This window comes from Tympanuchus pallidicinctus, unplaced genomic scaffold, assembly GCF_026119805.1.
Source record: "Tympanuchus pallidicinctus isolate F22 unplaced genomic scaffold, pur_lepc_1.0 scaffold1, whole genome shotgun sequence".
Taxonomy (NCBI): domain Eukaryota; kingdom Metazoa; phylum Chordata; class Aves; order Galliformes; family Phasianidae; genus Tympanuchus; species Tympanuchus pallidicinctus.
In genome coordinates this window covers 34,598,205-34,618,230 of record NW_026294618.1, presented here as the reverse complement: position 1 = coordinate 34,618,230, position 20,026 = coordinate 34,598,205, and the positions used below count along the sequence as shown (strand labels likewise).

General features: G+C 39.0%; 1 protein-coding gene across 3 annotated transcripts in view; it reads left to right on the top strand.

The window, feature by feature from the left end:
• Positions 1-20,026, top strand: part of RNGTT (RNA guanylyltransferase and 5'-phosphatase) — a 186,301-nt gene that overhangs the window by 159,820 nt on the left and 6,455 nt on the right. The gene's annotated exons all lie outside the window — the stretch shown is intronic.

Sequence of the window (20,026 nt, the reverse complement as noted above, 5' to 3'; positions counted from 1 at the left end):
TGGCATTGTTGCAAGTTGAGAAGCCAAGTAAGGAATTCTTTCTTCTTTATTTTGTTTCTTTCTCAGGAACAACCTATATTTGTGTGTTATGCAGAAGTCTATAAATGGGAACACAAACACTTAAAAAGTAGGACTGATCATTAGGAAATCTGAAGTGAATTTCTCAGAGTGAGAATTTAAGCTTTGTTGCTCATGTTTATTGGTACAAGAAGATGATGTGCAGTCTCCTCATGGGATTTCCTAAATTGTTGAGATCATGCCTTCTTGTGCCTGAACCTGTTCTCCTTTTCCACTCAATCCTCTCCTCTGCACAGATTTTTAAAAAGGGCTGTGTCAAATTCAACATCTTAGTTTTTATCTGCAAGGTACTCTCATAGAATCGTAGAATCACCAAGGTTGGAAAAGACCTCCCAGATCATGCAGTCCAACTGTCCTCCTGTCACCAGTATTTCCCACTAAACCATGTCCCTCAGTACAACATCTGAACAGGACACCTCCAGGACAGTGACTCCACCACTTCCTGGACAGCCCTTTCCAGTGTCTGACCATTCTTTTGGAGTTTTTTCTGACATCCAATCTGACCCTCCCTTGGTGCAACTTGAGGCCATTCCCTCTAGTCCTATTGCTAGTTATGTAGGAGAAGAGGCCGAGTCCCACCTCACCACAACTTTCCTTTAGGTAGTTGCAGAGAGCGATAACGTCTCCCCTGAATCTCCTCTTCTCCAGTCAAAAAATCCCTGTTCCCTCAGCCACTCCTCATAAGACTGGTGTGCGATACGGTGTGGGGTATACGAAAAGTTATCTGGCACAGGATTTTGGGCTGTGTTTTCTGTCCTTAGAAATGCAAGTTAATTCTCTGCAGCAATAGAGTTTCGAGAAGGGCAGGCTGGCATTTGAAGTGATCCCCACAGAACTTGGAGTGATAATGCATCTCACTGCCTTTTCTAGTTCAAGGTGCATTTGTTTGACCTGGTCTCTTAAGCAATGATGTGAATATATTCATCAACAAAATTCTGGACTAGTGTCAGCAGCAAGAAAAACTCCTAAAAAGTAGCAAACTGCCCTAAGTGCTCAGCTGGTAGCCTGTGAAGATGAGGGAGGTGCTGGAGAAGAGAGTTCACTGAACTAATTGAAAGTTAGAAAATGTTGAAACAGTAGGCTTAGGAACTGGTGGTGTAAACAGAGAAAGAATACCAACTAGGAAATGTGCATGAGCATTGTGAAAATGAAGCGGTGATTTTGTATGCTGCCACAGTTGCTGTCCATAAGAACAAAATGTTAACTATAATTTTACAAATTCACTGTGTTCTCCTGGATCAGATAGTCCCTGTTTTGCTTTTTCTCATGATTATGCCCATGAATTCAGTTAACAAATTTGTTCTTTCTGAAGTCTGGAGTGTTCCAAAGAAGTTCACAGAATTAAGAAGATTACCTCTGCAGTTTTCTGTTGTTACTGCCAGTAAGATAGAATAACTGATGCTTTGTTTTGGACTGTCAAGTTGTTGTTTTTTTGGACATCTTTTGTTACATCAGCTTGTAGTCGTTTTTTTAGAAAAGCAATCCAAGTTTTTTCTTGCTAAGCATAGGATAAATTAAGCCTTCTGGACAGGTTAAAATAAGAAGTCATTGACTGTAGATTATATATTTTTAAGCTTTCTATTTACTTCTATATTAGCTGTTTAAGAAAAAAAAAGTGCTTTTAATGAGTATTGTAAAAATTGAACATACTGCAAATTTTGAAGCCCTCTATTTCTTATGATTTCTTTCTTAGTGATAGAAAATTAGTATGATAATGCCTCGTTTCTCTAAGAGCTTAGAAAAACAAGTGCTGACAAAGGAAGCTCATGAAATTTAAGAGAAGCAAGATGCTGGTTTTGCTATTGGACAGAGATCTCCCTGGCCTTTCCATGCAGCGGCTCTGCAGGAAAGGGCCCTGGGGTCCTGGTGGCAAACAGAGGCCAACCATAGCCTGGGTTGTGTTAGCTACAGCCTAGCTGTCACATGAAGCATTTTTAAGATCATAACTGAACGCTGCTCTGGTGTCAGTGCAAGAGGCAGGGGTTGTGAGGAAGGGTCAGTTATCTGCTGTATTTGGAAAGGTTAAAGAAGGTGGGTCTGATTGGTCTGAACAAGAGAAGACAATGGGGTGGTTGAATTGCTGTCTTCTATCACTTCAAGTGAGGTTTCAGAAAATCAGATGAACAGACATCTCAGATCTGCACAGTGAAGCGGAAGAGGAAAAATCCCAGTCGGATGTGTGGGAAACAGTGTCAGGGTGAGGTTGTTTGGGCGCAGCAGTAGCAGGTTGCCTAGAGAGATTGTGAGGTGGAGATTTTCAGAATTTAACTGGAAAAGGCCTTGAGCAGCCTGGCTCATCCTTGAATTGACCCTTGCCTCGAGCAGGAGTTTGGACTAGATGGGTTGGTGGAAGTCCTATCTAACCTGAATTTATCTGGTTTCTGCCATTGTACAGTAAAGGCAGTCAGCACTCTGAAATACAGCTGGTTCTCAAAGATATATAAAACTGCATCATATATTGTGTTCATCAGGAAATCGTACAGTTGGATGCTTCAGAGCCTCTGCTGTTGCTGATTGAATACAGCTTAATTTCAGTCAATAATATTAACATTCAGTGTACCAGTTAGTTCTTCCTCCCTATCTTTTCCCATGGCTGCAACCTTGCTGCACTATACAACACTTTCAATACTCCACTCTCAGTATATTTTATTTACTTATTTCCTGTTTAATGTTTACTTTGGTAAATGACTGATTTCCTCATAACACCAAAAATATGGGAAAACATCTTTCTTTCCATTAAGACCTTCCAAAGATGTGAGTCCTCTTTCAGAAAACACTTTTTGCCACTGAAATATTTATTTAGAAGAGTGGTTTGTTGTTGTTTTTTTCCTTTTAAGTCATTTTGCAGTAGGTTTCAGGTAATGGGACAGTATGGATTTTTTTTTTAATGGAGTGTATGGTATATATTGAGAATAAATATGCCATTGTTGGCTTAAACTAAGCATCTGTGAGTAACAAACTGAGAAACACTGGTGTTCTCAGGGATGTCTATAAAATGTAAGACGTTATAGATTATTCTGAGTCATTTATTCAAATTTAAAGAGAGCGAAGAAGAAAATCAACAAAACTGACTACGTGAATTGCAAAGGTTCAGAGTAACAGGTTAGAAGAGGAAGCTAAACATTAGGAAAGCTAACTTCCTGCTCTTCAGAGTTAGTCAGCAAAACACCCTGGGAAACTGTCCTCGTGGATAAGGGCAGAGCAGATCTGGCAAATCTTTAAGGAAACTTTCCTTTGCACACAAGAGCTCTCCATCCCCAGGTGTAGCAAGTCAGGAAATGAAGGCAAGAGACCAGCATGGCCAAACCAGGAACAAACTGGTCAAACTGAAGAGCAAGAGGAAAATGCACAGGCAGTGGAAACAGAGACAGGTAGCGTGGGAAGAGTATAAGGAAGCTGCTAGGCTGTGTAGGGATGGGGTTGAGAAAGCCAAGGCCCAGCTTGAACTAAACTTGGCATGGGATGACAAGAAGAACAAGAATGACTTCCACAGGTACCTCAAACAGAAAAGGAAAGTTCAGGAGGGCATGCCTCCCCTAATGAGTGATACGGGCAAGCTGGAGACAACAGACAAAGAAAAGGCTGAGGTACTTAACAGCATTTTTACCTCGGTCTTCTCTGATAGCTGCTCACCACACAGTCCTCAAATGTATGATTTGGTAGGACAGGACTGTGGAAACAACATCCCTTTTACTGTAAGTGAAGATCAGGCTTGTGACCTCCAGAGGAACCTGAACATTCACAAGTCTATGGGTCCCAATGCAACACATCCCAGAGTCCTGAGGAATTAGGTGATGTAGTTGCAAGCCACTCTCAATGATATTTGAAAAGTTGTCACAATCAGATGAAGTTGCTGTTGGCTGGAAAAAAGGCAGCATCACACCCATTTTTAAGGAGAGTAAAAAAGAATGACCTTGGGAACTACCGACCTGTCAGTCTGTGCCAGGAAAGATCATGGAACAGATCCTCCTGGAAGCTATGCTAAGGCACGCTGGAAGACATGGAGATGATACTGGAGAATCAGCATGACTTCATCACTGATTTTGGTTGAAGTACTTCTGTCATTGTATGTGTGAAATTAACCAACCAGCTATTCTTTAGCACAGTAAGGATGGTCTGTTTGAACTTTCTGGTTTTGTTTCAATTGATAAATAATGAGATTTGAAACCAGAAGTAGCTAATATGTGTTATCACACCTTTGTTTTCATTTGTTTTTTTTTTTTTTTTTCTTCCCAGCATTCCTTCACACTAAATTCATTTACTTCCTTACTTCTCTGGATTATTTTATGTTTTACAATACTCAACTGACCATGTACACGATGCTGTTCAGAGAAGTACAGTCATACAGAAAATCAGATTTTCAAAGTGCAGATCATACTTACAGCAGCTTTCCTTTCCCCAGTGGTATGGAAATAAACAATGATAATGTAAACATTAGGACATGCAGCTTGTGTCATTATTAGAATTACGTATGTTAATATGCAAATAGCTCCATATTGAAGAGACTGTGAAACAGAAGGGTTAAGCTCTGTCTCTGAACCTCGAAGTTATTGCTCACTACCAACTAAAAACTGCGGGGAAAGATTCTCAGAATGAGAGGTTCCTTTTAGCAGTGAGCACAGAAGCACAAACCTTTCAGATATTTTTCATCTGCGTTGCTTTGTTTCTCTCCCCTTACACCTTCCCCCCCCCCCCCCCCAGTACTTGTCATGGTGGAACAGCAGAACAAGTCAGTGTAAAGCTGCCAAATTTATTGTGTTGTGGTGCAAGTCATATTTTGTTGTAGCCCACATCATCTTGCTCATGTTTTTCTTTTGCAGGCTTGTATGTCTGAGAATATTCTGGCTCCAATACAAGTGATTTGAGGCTGGCAGTGTTTTTTGTTTTGCTTTCTTACGTTCCACAAAAATCGTCTTGCAGGAGAGGGATGATTTGTCCATGATGCTTTTAAAATCTTGAATGCATTGCTGCAGCTGTTACGGTGTTATAATTTGTGAAGCCTGTTTTGTATGTACCTCTCCATACAAAGAGTATAGACTTTCCTGTGAGTAACTGAGTATACTTTGCTAACTCCTCTTTATGGGACCAGGTCCTGTGCTTGAGTTGAAGCAGAGACTGTTTTTCTTTTGATGCAGACAAGCTTATGCTTGGTTTCCATCAGTGCATTTGCATTTTCTTTTGATTACAATACAATACTTAAACAGTATAACAAATGTGCTCAGGCTTCCCAGAGTTTTAGGCAATTTAGGGCAATTGTTGTATATACTGTCTTCTCAGAGAAAGCACTGCCCTAAATCTGTGGATCTTTATTATTTCCTTCAAAACTTCTTTTCATGTAATATTTGTCATTGATTAAGCTGTTCTCATTTTGGAAATCTGTTTTTTGTCTTCTTTTTTCTGCATGAAACCAGAGGCTTTTGTAGGTACTGCAGGCAAATGAAATAAAGGGAGTAGAACAGATAATAATCAAGAGTACATACAAAAAATGATTTCTGTATAAAATCATAAAAACCATACCATATTAAAATTAGTTCAAATTGAATGAAATGATAAAGGTAAAGGTATTTGTGCAAACTCTTTTAGGTCATCTTGAAGCATTTCTTAGTAGTTCATTGGTTAAAGGTATCATAAGAACAGCCAAGATAAAGCTAAAGGGGATAGAGAAAGCAAATTGCTTTTAACAATTTATAGGCTGAGTAGATCTAAATTTGTGAAGATTTTTAGAGGTGAGTGATTTTGAGTCTAAACTGAACAAATGAAGTTGAACTTGATAAATGAGCTAGAACTTGTAGTACTTTTGCAAAATGCAGAAGATAATCTCTTTAAAATAAATTACTTATGAATAAATCAAGATGTTGAAGTTGCAAAGGGTGAGAGATGATATAGCAGGGTAATTCTTTGACTAGGAAATTGTCTTGGAGACCTTTCTTTATAATATATAGAAGGCACATAGTGAGCATCACGAATGAGAAATATTTTAAATGTCAGATACTGATAAGATTGGAGGAAAGCAGTTGGCAAAAATCCTTGTATTGAGAGGTGCTGTGCTGTTTTAGGGCTAGTAAAAGGCAAATGCAGATTAAATTTAGATAAATGGAAAAGAATAGGCCTGCAAACAATAACACAGAAGGTAGAAGAAATATCAAATGAGATAATTATGCAGGATATCAGTTTACAAAGGAAAAAGGGTTGTGGGTAATATCCTGTCTGATTGTAATACCCATAAAGGAGGGTAATTTCAGCCATCATATGCCCCACAGGCTCTCTGTGTAGATTGTGGAAGACAGCTCATTCCACAAGGGCAATCTGAGAACCTCTGAGAGCGGAGCCTGGCAGGTGCCTCACTGGGTCTTTGAATTGCTTTAAGAGTGCCAGCGGATTGCATATAGAAACAGTGTCCTAAATTTTAAGTAACTGAGGTAATGGTGCAGGTACCTGTCTGGCTTGTCTCTGTGGATATTTCCAGTTACGAGACCAAAGGCTTGAATAAGAACAAATTCTTAATGTACAGCTGTTTTAACTACAAGCGAGCATTTCCAGTATAGCGTTTCCCACAGACAAGCTTAAATATCACTTCCACTACTGCTAATAGATTTCTAAATATCAATCTTTTTTTCTCCAACTGTTTTACATCCTCAAATATAATCCATAAAACAAAGTATATCCTGCAAGCTTAGGCTCTGTTAGACTTCTGATTAGAAAGTCAGAGTTTCTTATACAAGGTTAGTGAATTAAGAGGAAGATGGGATGAAACTAGATTGTGCCAATGAAAGGCTGGCATGTCTGTTAGAAGATGGGATTCCATACAAATACAAATAAAAGGGTGTTTATCTCCTGCAGAGAGAACTGGTAACTACCACATTTACAATCTAAAGAATGCCTGGAAAGTGGTATTCCTCAGGAAAGAAAAAGTGTACATAGACAGCAAATCAGGTACAAGCGTTTCTTTTTTGCGTTCGTAGAATTACAGAATGGTTGAAGTTGGAAGTGACCTTAAAGTTAATCTAGTTCCAGCCCCATGGCACGGGCAGGGTGCCTTTCACCAGCTGAAGCTGCCCAGGGCTCTGTCCAGCTGGCTGTGAACACCTCCAGGGACGGGGCATACAGCTCTCTGGGCAGCTGTGCCAGCACCTTACTGCCCTTATAGTGTAGAACACCTTCCTGGTGTCTTATCTAAGCCTTTCTTCTTAGTTTAAAACCATCAGCCCTAGTTCTGTCACATTCACACACATTCTGGCAGTAATTCAGTCCTCTGTGTGCATAATGTACAGTGAAATGCTTTATTAATTTTTTTCATCAAATTAATTGATACGTGTGCCATTGCAAGGCTCGCACGTGTGATTGCATAGTGGTATTCCAAAGCGATTAAACTATTTCTGAAGTTTCACATCTGAGAGAGAAATTTGTACTAAAAATCAGTTCAATAGTAGAGATGCCATATCTTATTATATAGCAGTCAACAGAAACATTGTTTATTTACTTTTTGATTGACAACAGTGAAACTACTGCAGTTCCATCTTTCTACCGTAAGTGGGAATAAATGTGAAGAACAACAGAGCTCTGCGGTGCTATTATGTTTCAGCAAATTGAAGTTTTCAAAATGCCACTTCTGCTTCTCTCCAAAGGAGAAAAAAACAAACTGTTGATTGTGGAGAAAATAGCACGTTATATCTTTGGGAAAAATAATGTAGAAGTGTTTGACAAGGAAAGATCAAAGATGTGGCAGTACTGTTAGAGCCATTGTGCGGATGCTCTGTTTTTACTGCCAAGGATTCATAGATGTTTTCATTTACGGGTGAGGAAACTGGAAATATGCAATATTGCTTTGTATTTTTTTATTTTACAACTTCCCTGAGTTACTGTTTAATTGGCGCATTGAAAAATTTCTGCCAGTGACTTTACAACTGAATCCTATAATGAAATGTCACTTCTTTTCAGAAAAATTTTACTTTCTCTTGATTAGTTGAAATATTAAATTTGCTTCTGTAAGTGAATCTATTGATTTTTAGCTTAATGTGTTGTAATAAAAAATACTCAAGTATGTTCTCAGTTGATAGATTCATGAGATGCTGTGCTGGTTTCTGTGCAGGCCCTGGTGATGGATTTTTATTTGTTCCTCATGCATGAAGCAGGGAAGCCAGCGGTACAGCAGGGAAGCCAGTGGTACAGAAGGGAAATAAATACCTTGGTTCTGCTGGGGGCAGTTCTTGCTGTTAAGATCTCCGCAGGTGTTTCTTATTGGGCCATCCGAGTCCCCGTGGGAGGGCAGGAGCCTGTAACAAAGTGGCACTTTGGGCCCAGGTCTGCAAGCACCATGGGTGGTTTCATCAATGGTGGCATGCTCTGCCTTGGGTGCTGCTACTGCCTACGTGTTAATGCTGCACTGCACAAGGAATAAGGTGCCCAATTAGTGTCACATGTTAACCTGTCCGATTGTAATTTAATGGTAATACAGGCAAGTGCAGCTCAGCTTCTGCTTCGTTTCATTAGTGGGTCATGGTTAGCCATGCTTGGTTGCTGACTGTTGTAGCAGCGCATTACCTAAGGTGATACCATTTCTTTCATACAAACAAAAGAAACCCGTGTGGGATGTGGAGGAAAGGTTAGCCTGTAGCAGAAGCAGTGTACAGGGATATGTAAAAGCAAAGCCAGAAACAAGAACGTTTTGTTTCTTTTACATAGTAATCAAGATCCTACTTGCTGTATTTTTCTACATCATTACATTCTCTTTCCACTGGCTACACTTGGTTGTCATTAATGCATAGAAAGAGGTTTCAACGTAGCTGAACTTTGACAGAGGAAAACAAAGGCTATCTCTGAATTATTTAAAAGGACATTTATAGATCAGCGAGTCAGAGGTTTTGGACTCAGATCACTGAAGTTAACACTAAAGCAAAGAGACTCTGAGTAAAAGCTTAATTAGTAGCTTGTTAATGTTTCATGCAGTGCTTTGAAGAAAAAGTCTGTAATTTGTCGTTACTGTTGGTAGTTATAGCAGGAAACTACAAAACAAGGCTTTCACTTTCATTCTGGGGTTTCCCCACTATGTCCTCCCTGGTCTGACACATCTTTTTTTACGTGTTATATTTATTTAATATATTAATATATATTAATAATACATTTATATTTTTTTATATTTACACTCCTTTTTATTTTGAGCTTTTTAACTGCAGAGTTATGGATGTAAAGCTCTTTTATCTGAACAAAACTAATCAGGTTAGATGAATGTAGAAAAACACACTTTGAGACGATCAGGCAAAAGGTTACGTAGTTGCAGTGCTGTAACTTGTTTTTTTGTTTGTTTGTTTGTTTCTTTCTCTCTTACCTCTTTCCAGCACTGCCTGTTCTCATGGAGAACACATAGGAATTTATTTTTCTATGAGTTTTTTCTTGACTGGACTATGAAATGATTGGTTGTGACACTGGCCATCTCTAAAATAGGTTTATGATGTTACTTGTAATGCTGTTACATCATATGAGAAGCAAATCAAAATTTTTAAGCTGTATTTTTTACAGAACTAAATCAGTTTCAGTCTTGGGTCTGAGGTGGAGGAGAATGGCCACTCAAACAAAATTTCAGCTCAGATTCTAATTTTTCTGACTTCTGGAGGGTTTAAGACTCAGCCCACGCAGAAGTCCTTGCAGACCAGAGCTTTCTGAGCAGATTTTTTATTTGGAAAGCTCATCTGGTTGGAAAACCCAGGCAACTTTTCTTGGATTTGCATGCCTTAGCAAGCTCCCGCAGGTGAACTGGATGAAATTAAAGTTGGTGAGCAAAGCCATGACAAGCATGCTCATTACAGTGGATTTTTCCAAATTCCCTGTCTTTCAGAGTTTCAGGAGAATCAACTTTCAAATGTGAATTTTGTCAGCATTTGCCACTCAAAATTGTAATCTTGCTTAGTTGACCTTAAAATTCAAAAAACAGCAACAAAAACCACACCCTAATTTGTCTAGCAAAGCTGCTACCCAAACAGAAAACTCAGAGTTTTCTCTTTTACCACATCTGATAAAATCCTCTGAAGCCAATTGAGACTCTCCAAGGCCGTGAATATTGTGTGTCCCTGTGCCCTTCTCCATCTCATGATGACTGCAGCCTGTCACCCTCCCCGCATCCATCATTGTGGTGTCCTGGGAAATCTGGCTTCTGAAATCTGCAGATTCATTAATAAGAAGTGCAGAAGAGTGGCTTGCAATGAACGGTAAAGCAGGAAGAACCCCTCTGTTGCCTCATTTACCAAGAAATTTGTGCCATTGATAGATTAGCCCTTGCTTACCTTTCTTTTAGAGCACTGACCTCATCAGCTGGCAGGCACTATCAAAACCATTTGCTGTGTCTCAGCCACCATTAACTTCCCTAACTAGCCCCTTCCATTCTGTAATCCCACGATGATCAAGAGGACCTTCCTGCTTAGATTTGAGATAATAAGCCAGATTATACTGAACATCTTTAATTGCTTTTGAAGAAGAAGGGAAAAGCTTTCCATGATTTCAGCCTCAAAGCCAGTTAGGCTTTGAAGTTTAAGGTAGACTATTCTAGAAAGGGAGGGAGTTCAAACCACCTCAGCACTATAAAGGCAGTCAAGAAGTGTGTTGGGGCAGCAGAGGACTCAGGCTACAGCATCTGCTTTGATCAAAGCTAATTTTTGAAAGTCTGCATTAAGTCTGCAGCCATTCATCTGTTTATGTTGTGATGCAGTAATGAACAAAGCTAAAAGCTTATTTTCCTTCTAATTGAAATCTCAGATGAAAAACACAGTGAAAAATCCCTTTCACGGCTTTTTTTCTCCCACCAAATCTTTGCTTTATTATTTGGATTTTATAGTACTGCTAATAGATATTTCTATTGTTACTGTTTGACTCTTATTTGCTTTTTGGTTTTTATTATTGCAGTGTTTCATTAAGGCATTTATCAGCTCTCTCGCTTAAGTGGTTCCAGCAGTCATCTGGAATTTGCCCTGTGTCATTAGCTACAAAAATGAAAGTTGAGTTGGCAAACTCCATGCTCGGTGATTGGGGTAAGCCTACCCCCACACATTGGCACGATTTTAAAAAGTGGCTTTAGCTTGACTGTTTTTGTCATCCTGTAATTGAAAATACAAAGTTCATGCTTTCTTTCAGACACATACAGAAACTGAGAACTTTCTTCTCAGAAAGTATATAACGAAATGTACTTCTTCTGTAAGAGACTGATCTCAAGATCTGGCACTCTTGCAGATGCTCTGTATTACATGAACAGTATTAAAGCTCCAATGAGCAAGACTGAGCTGTACTCTTTGGCTTGACCCTCTGGTTCTTAGGAGACTTGGTTGATGACAAGCTGTTCAGACTAGTGAAGTGGATGGGGATTGTCTGAATTTTTGCAAGACTCTTAAGCCTCTGTATGCTCCAGTACCATATCTGTGAACTATTAGAAACATGGAATAAAAAGATTGACTAGTTTTTGTAAATATTTCCTGGGCAAAACTACAGCACATTAAATATAGGAGATTAAAAGTAAGTTTACTTAGCTCTGGTCTTAGTTCATGGACACATTCTCCATTCTTTCTTTACCCTCTCAATATTTTCAACTATTAATAAGATTTCTAGATGTTGAAAACATTTATAAATTTATAATCTTGCACCCTTCCCCCCACCTTTCTAATAATGCTTTCAAGATACTATCTTTAATAATTTACATATCACTTAGATGTCAGTATCTGATAATGTCAGTATGCCCAATTCAGTGTTGTATGTTTCTGCACGTGACTACTGTAGTGAGAATATAAATTAAAGTTTCAGTTGTGTCTTTTTTTATCTTATTATTCACTAATGTTCTGAAGGAAAGAAATTTGAAACATGAGGAAAGCAGATCTGCTAGCAAACCAGTTTGGGCTTTGTTAGGCTGTGGATAGATACATGAATATATTACATACGATTATCATAAAATTATGGCCTGGAAATTGAACAGTCATGCTGCTGCATTTTAGACAGTATATTTATAATAAGCCGTAATAAAGTAAACTCTTGGAATGGATATAAGAATAGACATTTTTTGACAATCACAAATGTATGTTCAATTGGTGCTTTTGAGGCTCAATTTAACAAAGCAAACAGATTTCCTTGTAGTGTTAACACAATTATTCTCAGTGGTGAATTTTGGTTTATGGAGGGGAAAAAAAATCTTTAAGCATATGAAACTGGATGTTTGGGAGCTAAATGGAAGAAAAGCATGTAGTTCACAATGGCTGTCTTTTGAAAGCTCCATGTTATTACAAGTGCATTTGAAAGACTCACTTGCAATTGCTTGCTACCTTGGATTCTAGTTTCAATTTCTTTTGGTTTATTCTGGTATCATTTGGCATTTTTTCAGAAAAAGGAGAAGAAATACCATTTCTAAGAATGTTTCAGAACCCAGATAAGCAGTGACTAGAATTAGGTCTAGGGCCAGATCCTGATAATGCCGGCATGAGTTCATTGAGACTTATGAATCTGCTCAGAGGTACATAACTTATAAAGGTAAGTTTGTAGAGCCTGGGTGCAAATGAATAGCAAAAATGCTATCTGACTCAGAAAAGTAGTTTTTCTGCCGATGGCACAGGCTGATTGGAAGCTTCTGATAGCACAACTGTGGGGCTTCTCTGTGCAATCCCATCCACAGGGGGTACAGCAACAAGCCATGGAGCAAATTGTAGAGGGAGATGCGCAGATAGAATGAGATAAAAATCAGCTCCTGCAGTAGTTAACAGCTTGCATACCGAGAAAAGATGAAAAACAGTCATACAAGAAAGTATGCTGTAGAATCTAGGTATGATAAACACAAACATTTGCTAAGAGAGCTGTGATTAGAGTCCAACATGCAAAAGAGAAAAATGTCAGAATAAACTTCTTCAGACTGACACTGTCACCTCAGTTCTCTGTCTTATTCTGAAGTACAGAAATAATGTTCCAAAGACTGTACAACAATGAAAGCATAGCTTTGCCTCTGGAAGATGTGTTATGGGTTTTTTAATAATAAATTATTAAAGCAATCTCAGCTGCCCTTATGTTGCAGGATTTCTTGGTAGCATGACTGTAAGTACCTGAGGGATAATTACAATAAGGCTTAGAGAACCAAATGGGGGGTAAATGCTTTCCCTGGTGTGTGACTGCAAACCATCTCTCAGTTTCCCCATTTGCAAGCTGAGAATAGTAAGCATTATGAAATTAATAATTTATGAATGAGGTAAGTGTTGTTTTCAAAGTATATTCTTTATGATCGGTGCGTAAGTCATGTCTGGATCTTTGTTTCTTAGCATGCAGAGCTCTTTGCTTGGAGCTGTCTCCTTTTTGCAAAATCAGTTTGTGTGTGTAAAACACAAATCAAGGCTAAGGCTGGTGTTCACAAATTAGCTCACATCAAGCAGGAATACAGTCCTCAAAATATTCCAGGCTGTGGGTGAAGTATTTCCTTCTGGAATCATTGCTGCACGACAATTTCAGCTTTTCAGTCAACTCACACATGAACGTGCTGGTTTAGCCAACTGTGTCTTCTCCTCTTACCATCCTTGTGGGGATAGCTTTTTTCAGAAACATCAAGAGGATTCCTCATCTTTCAGTGTTTTTTGTTTTTGTTCTTGGTTTGTCTTTTTTTTTTTTCTGTGAACATGCTCAACAGTTCTGTGATTTGCTGGAGTATTTTCTACCTATTTGTGTGCAATTGCCTGTTTTTCTTAGATACTTAGGCAAATGTCCCATAGTTTCAGTATTGATGATGAGTTGATGGTTTATTATTATTATTCCTGGTACACAGTATCCAAGCTGGCTGTCTCTGGCCTCCATGAAGTTCTTCCAAGTGCTTGTGGTGGAGCGTTCTTTTTACCTCTTTCTCCAAATTCATGAGCTGTAGAGCAGGCGAGGTTCTGTTTGCAGAAAGTGTGCATCCTCTGTGAGTATGTTCACATTGAGGTTTTCCTTGAGAGCTCCATTACTGCTTTCACAGTGCCTGGGTGTTCACCGCGGTTTCCCAGTCCCCTAGAGGTTTTCCTCTTCTGTCAGTGCAGACTTCCACTTGCTGCTTTAATAACTTCCATAATTATGGACTCATCACAGTGGAGATATGCCAAGTTCATGAGTCTTTAGAACAGAATTCTTCTCAGTTTCTACAGAAGACATACAGAGACATCTATTTTTCTTTAATTCAGAAACCTCTGCTGATGAGGGTGCTGGAGCAAGGGCTATTGGCTATTTATCTGGGAAGCTACTATTTATTACTTTATTTCATTTAACTCTTCAGCACCTGCGGACACTCGGATCACTGCTTCCCATTCGTGGCAATAATTAAAAGAAAATAGATTTCTGAAAGCTTTAAAGTTCCCTCAGGACTTAGGTGGAGGAAGGTCAGCAGCTCTGTGAGATTCCTGAGTTATAATGCCTGAAGCTGCAGATAGTTTATAGGTTTGCTATGGCTGACCAGGTTTTTCCATTGAGTTAAATGGAAAGTATAGAAAAAGGTCCACATCTTGAAGTATGTTGAGAAGCAAAACGTTTGTGCAAACGTACTCCCACATCATGGTCTTAGCAGCTACAAGGAGGGTCTGCTTTGATGTAGTATCCATATTGCTCTGAGAGTCCCAAACGAAGCTCATTGATGTCTTACAGATAATTCAGATGGTGTTAGAGGGTCAGGTGTGCAGGAGACCTTCCAGGATACATTAAGAAATCTATTACCAGCTGGCACAGAAATCATTAAGCTTGTAATATCTCTGATAAGAGGAAGTTTTCTTATTCCTGATGTTTCCATCAATCAGTTGCCAGGAAAACTCAGGCTCCAACCCATTATATGTGGCAGATAATGGCATCTGTGTTTGAAATTGCATGTTTTCCCAAATAATCTCTTATATGTTAAGAGAAAGGAGTAAATCATAAACTGAGTACCAGACATTGGAAGCCAATAAGAAATAAATTCTGCAACTCAGCAAAGCCACGCTCCTGTGATTTTTGAATGAATTTTCTCTTTGGTGTATTTCTTGATTTTCCAGCACTTGATGTTGGCGGTGTGATTTAATGTGGTGTGAACAAAAACATTAAATTTTTTATATTTCTTAATGTTTCTTTCCAGGAATGAGATCTCAAAACTGGAGCGTTTCCATTCCCTATGTACACAAGAAACAGTCTAGTTACGCTTTGAAGACTTCTTTAATATTGAATAAATATATCACCTGCATTGTGTTTACCCAAGCTGATAACTATTTGTTGGGTAGCACATTACTTAAATATACTGATTGTGTGTCCTTTTAATTTAGCAAAAGAATTGAGTTACAAGGCTGTTGTTCTACTTTTGACGCATCTATGGTTTTGATAAAATAATCTCTTGAATCATATCAAGAAATGGATATTAAATTATGTTATGAAGTCTGGCATGAACAAAAATGAGGCAGTTTACTTAACTGATGAATTTCTGCCAGTTGACAGTGCTAATATTGTTGTGTACATTAATGGTATGAACAGGCACTTTGTTACCATCTCTTGTAGTTTTATAATTCTTAGAGAATGCTTAATTTAACTGTGGAGAACGTGAGAAACTTCTCATGAAAGGGGAAAAAAATTCTTTAGAAGCATCTGAACAAGCTGTCCAAGCATTAGGAAGTAGCTCTGAAGGAGCAACTTCCAGTCTTCAGCTTTCAAAAATGCCTCATTTTGGGTTTGGTTGTCATTGCTTCTTCCTCGCCTACAGATGATGCCCCCACTGCTATGGAATCACAGGAACCATGATCTAGTTAATTCTCTTGTTTTAGGTCATTCCACATTGCTTGACAAGTTTAGAAACAATGTCTGCAATACTACACCAGGTAGTTAAGTTCTTGAGAATAAAGCAGAAGGCAGGATTTCATACATGCTATTCTGCTATCAAGGTTTTATTTCCTAAACTGTAATCTCTGGCTGGATGTATCCCAGTACCTTGAGGACAGTGAAGCTTGTGAATCTCATGTTCTTGGACAGTTAGAAAAATGTGGTATAGCATTTGCAGAATGGCTTCATAGAGAAGGGTGGGCTCCAATTGTCCTGCAGCAGAAGGCTGGGATGGGAAGCAACCCAGGAGCTTCTCCCTTGTGTACATGAAGCCAACCATTTTTTTTAGGATGTGCTTCTTTGGCTTGTTTGTTGGCCTCAGCTCTGAGAATGGATCCTAATAGAGAAAAGTTAGTTATCAGGAAGGAAGGATTACTCTCCGGACCTTATTTGGCAACTCTGAACTTCTTTTGAAACAGACAGATGGTATATTTGGGCATAATTGAAAAAGATTGCCTCCATTGCACATGTAGCTCTTGAGAAAAAAAAAAAAAAAAAGAAAGAAAAAGAAAGAAAAAGCAGATTCAATAGAATACATGTAGGATCTATCTTGCTTGTATGTTCTAATTCCTTATTTAATTTTCCGTTTAGAAATAAAGTTCTTTTTAATTTCTTAGTATTTCAATTGCTTTTTCTCACTTATTCTCTCATAAAAGTTAACATTTTCTGTGTGTACTGTTATGATCTTTTCTTCTGGGAACTCACAAACAGGCTGATAATTTTGCATGTGGAATAAGCAATAGGAATAGGTGCATCAAAGAACAATTTTCTTTCTATAAATGTTTGGTAATAGAGGGGAAAGTGCAACAAAAAGGCATTTAGAAAGAGAAAAGATTGGAAATAGAATATGTTCACATTTTGCTTACAAACATCACTATCTTTTAAGTGGACAATTTACTGAGATGAAATCATTTCAATTGCTTCATAAAAAACATATATAGAAACAAGCCTTCTTTCAGTCAAGTTTCCATTTATCTAGAAACTGATTTTTTTTTCTTTCAAAAGAACTCGAATATGAGGGAAGTATATGAATTTGTAAAGATTATCCATTGTTAATACAGTTTCTGTAATATTAACTGTCTCAGACTCTCATTGATAACCCTTATGTAATGTAGCAGCTTGCCCAGGAAGTTTATGCTCCTTAGGAAGTAAGGATGATGAAACTGAGCATAGAATGATAGAATTGCTCAGGTTGGAAAAGACCTTCAAGATCATCAAGTCTAACCACAACCCTCTGCTAAATCATGTCCCTGACACCGCATCCAAATGGTTTCTGAACATATCCAAGCATGGTGACTCAACCACCTCCCTGGTGAGCCTACACTTTTCTGTAAAGAAGTTTTTCCTGATATACTAAACTTACCTTGGTGCAACTTGAGGCCATTTCCCCTCATTCTGTCACCAGTGAGAGGAGACCAACCTCACTCTCGCTGTAAGCACCTTCCAGATTTTGGAAGAGAGCAATAAGGTCTCCCCTCAGCCTCCGTTCCCCCAAACTAAACAGCCCCTAAACAGTTCCTTCAGTCTCTCTTGACAGGGCATATTCTCGAAGCCTTATTGCCCTTCTTTGCACCTGCATGTCCCTTCTGTACTGAGGTGCCCAAAACTGAACACTGTACTTGAGGTGGGGCCTCACCAGTTCTGGGTACAGGGACAGGATGACTTCCTTAGTCCTGCTCACACACCATTCCTGATACAAGCCAACATGCCATTGACCTTGGCCACCTGGGCACACTGCTGGCTCATATTCAGCCGACTGTCCATCAGTACACCAAGGTCCCTTTCCACCAGACAGCTTTCCAGCCATTCCTCTCCTGTAGGGCTGCCTGGGGTTGTTGTGACCAAAAGGCAGGACTGGATGCTTGGCCCTATTGGAGCTCATACAGTTACCCTTGACCCATCAATCCAGTCTGTCCAGGTCCCTCTGTAGTGCCTTTCCCCCCTCAGGCAGAATCAACACTCCCACCCAACTTGGTGTCCTCTGCAAACTTGAGTGCACTCAATTCCCTCATCAAGATCATTAATAAAGATGTTAAATAGAAGCAGATGTATGAGTGCAGTTTTAAAAGAAAATGCACATGTGTTAATTAAAAGAAGGACTGGCTCAACAGGTTAAATTATGGCTCAATCTGATCAACAAGTGCAGTGTGGAGATGCACAGGAAAACCTTGGCTATTGGTAACATCATAACAAATGCTGCCATTTTTACAGGACTAGAGTTTGATATATTCACTAGAAATGATTTTTTCCTCTTTTTCAGCTGGATATATTGTTTTTTTCACATCTTGCCCTAAGTTAATATAAAATGTGGCTGCGTATAAAAATGATGCTGTGATTCATCTCAAAATGGTTTGGTTAGTCTGCTCAGTGAGGTGATTTAGTATGTTAGACATTTCACTTTTTTAATATATTTTGATTTTTTTTCTGAAAATAAGGAATGGAGGGAGAGTAGGGGAAAAAAAACAAAATTTTTCATACTTGAACAGCACAAATGATGGTGGCAGTGGGAAACTTTTCTTGGCAGGGAGTGGCAGATAGCTGAAGGATGGTCTATGTTGTATCTAGGCTAACTTGCAGAGCTGTTGATAAAGAGGAGTTGCAGCTCTTGCTCACTTTTTCCTATCGCAGCTGAAAATCTAGCAGTGGGGTAGTGAATCACCATCTAAGAAGAAGCTAATCTGTATTTCTAGCAAGTAATTAATGTTGGGTAAGCAGGCTGGTTCCAGACAACCAGATTAAATGCAAGCAGGAACAGCAAGTATTCTGCTCCTCTGGGGAGAAAGGCAATCCATGTGTAAGCTGGTGACTGTCCGTTCCATGACACATTTTGGCCCAGACCAGAAATACTGTCCTGATGCACCCTACCTTCATCAGCCTCGTTATCCTACACTGGTCTTCTGGGGTTCTGATTCTGACTGGATGTCTGAAAACAGGTGATGGAAATAAGTATTCTAGGGAGATCCCACAGAGTCCTTATGGTTTCTGTCTTGAAATTTCCCTCCTGAAATCACTGGATGCTTATTTAAGTGCATTTTATTGACAATATGGCAGAAGCATGGGTGTGGTATCAAGAACGTCACTGCTGATGAGGATGACAATTTTGACTAAGAACTGCCATCCTTCCTGAGATGCTTCTCCCGTTTCTGTGAAGCTGGAGGAAGTGCCTTCCAGGAAGAGGAATGATAGTGCATTATTTAGTTGCTCCTACAGGCTGTATTACTTAAGGGGAAGAAGAGCTGAGCCTACGCAAAGGAAGAACTGAGAAGACACCATTCTGAGCAGCTCAGAGTGAATTCCCACAGAGAAGGAAATTCAAGACAGTTCCATTTTAAAGCTAAAATGCCAGAAAGTAGCATCCAGGTGATAGTAGATGTAGAGTGTGAATTTTAGACACAAGGATTATTGTGTGCTTGTGTAGTCCAGCGCATAAAAAGTAATATGTAGAAGTTTACTAAGATACAACAATAGTTGAATTCTGTAGAAAAGTATTTTTAATGCTGGAGAATGTGCTATGCTCAGAGCACTTGCAGTCTTGATCAAATGTCTGGAATTTGCTGAAACTTATATGTACTTCTGGACTGATGCTTAAAATACAGGGATCAGTATGTGCTGTATTTTTTTCTTTGTAAAATAATGACTACAGCTTGCAATTGTTAAAGACTATGATCACCATATTCAAGTCACTGCTTTGGCAGGTGTTCATATTTTGTAGAAAGATCTGTCTCCTAGATTGCTAATGAGTGACCAAGCAAATATCTAGATAGTTAATAATACTGCTTAATTACTACAGTCAAATAGAGCTGCCATCTAATTTATTGCTATTCTAAGCATCCAAACACTAGAAGAACGATAAACCATGAGAAAGCCATAGAGATTGTTATTTAGTTAGAGATTGTTATTTAGAAGTCATTGCCTGCAGTTTTGTGTATTTTTCTCCCCGGCAGGTGATCCTTCTAACATTTTCCTGCTTTGGCAGAAAATCAGTTGCATGGCCATTCCCCACACTGTCCCCATTGCCACAGGGCAGCTATTTTCAAAGTAATATACCTTCCCAAGTTACAGTGCAGCCAAGTGTATATATACAGAGTGTGCTAGAAAAGAATGATGTATTTTCCTGAATGTGGAACAGGAGTATGTC